At 41.7% G+C, this 676-nt stretch overlaps 1 non-coding gene across 1 annotated transcript; it reads left to right on the forward strand.

Annotated features, from left to right (window-relative positions):
• The first annotated feature begins 233 nt into the window (after positions 1-233).
• Positions 234-397, forward strand: LOC122737620. The gene has a single exon (XR_006354437.1). It is a non-coding gene; the product is annotated as a U1 spliceosomal RNA (small nuclear RNA).
• The last annotated feature ends 279 nt before the right edge of the window (positions 398-676 follow it).

Below are 676 nucleotides of genomic sequence, written 5' to 3' on the forward strand. Positions count from 1 at the left end.
ATTTGGTCTCATAGAGTAAAAGTGGCAAAACAGGAGGCCGGGGGGGGGGGGGGGAGATGGAGAATGAAACAAAGAAAGAAAAGTGGAGGAAAATAAGAAGGCAGGTAATAAAGAAGAAGAAAAACCATGAGTTGAGTTCAGTGAAAATTGTTTTAAAGACACAAAATATCAAAAACCCAAACCCCATTCACCTGTCCTAACCATAGATAGATTTAGAGTTAAAAGGGAACTGAATACTTACCTGGCAGGGGTGATTCCATGATCACGAAGGTGGTTTCCCCAGGGCGAGGCTTATCCATTGCACTCCGGATGGGCTGACCCCTGCGATTTCCCCAAATGCGAGAAACTCAACTGCATAATTTGTGGTAGTGGGGGACTGCGTTCGCACTCTCCCCTGAAAAAAAAAAAAAAAAGAAAAAAAAAAGGGAGCTGAGATCATCTAGTTCAACCCCTTCATTTTACAGATAAGGAAACTGAGATGCAGGGAGGTTGGGACTTTCCTAAGTTCCCAGTTAGTAAAACAGAATCAGGTATATATATGTGTGTGTATATATATATCTATATGTATATGTATAGATATATATAGATATAACCTATATCAGATTACCTGCTGTCTAGGGGAGGGGGGAGGGAGGGGAGGGAGGGAGGGAGAAAAATCTGAAATTGTAAAGCATGT

This window comes from Dromiciops gliroides, chromosome 1 (genome assembly GCF_019393635.1).
Source record: "Dromiciops gliroides isolate mDroGli1 chromosome 1, mDroGli1.pri, whole genome shotgun sequence".
Taxonomy (NCBI): domain Eukaryota; kingdom Metazoa; phylum Chordata; class Mammalia; order Microbiotheria; family Microbiotheriidae; genus Dromiciops; species Dromiciops gliroides.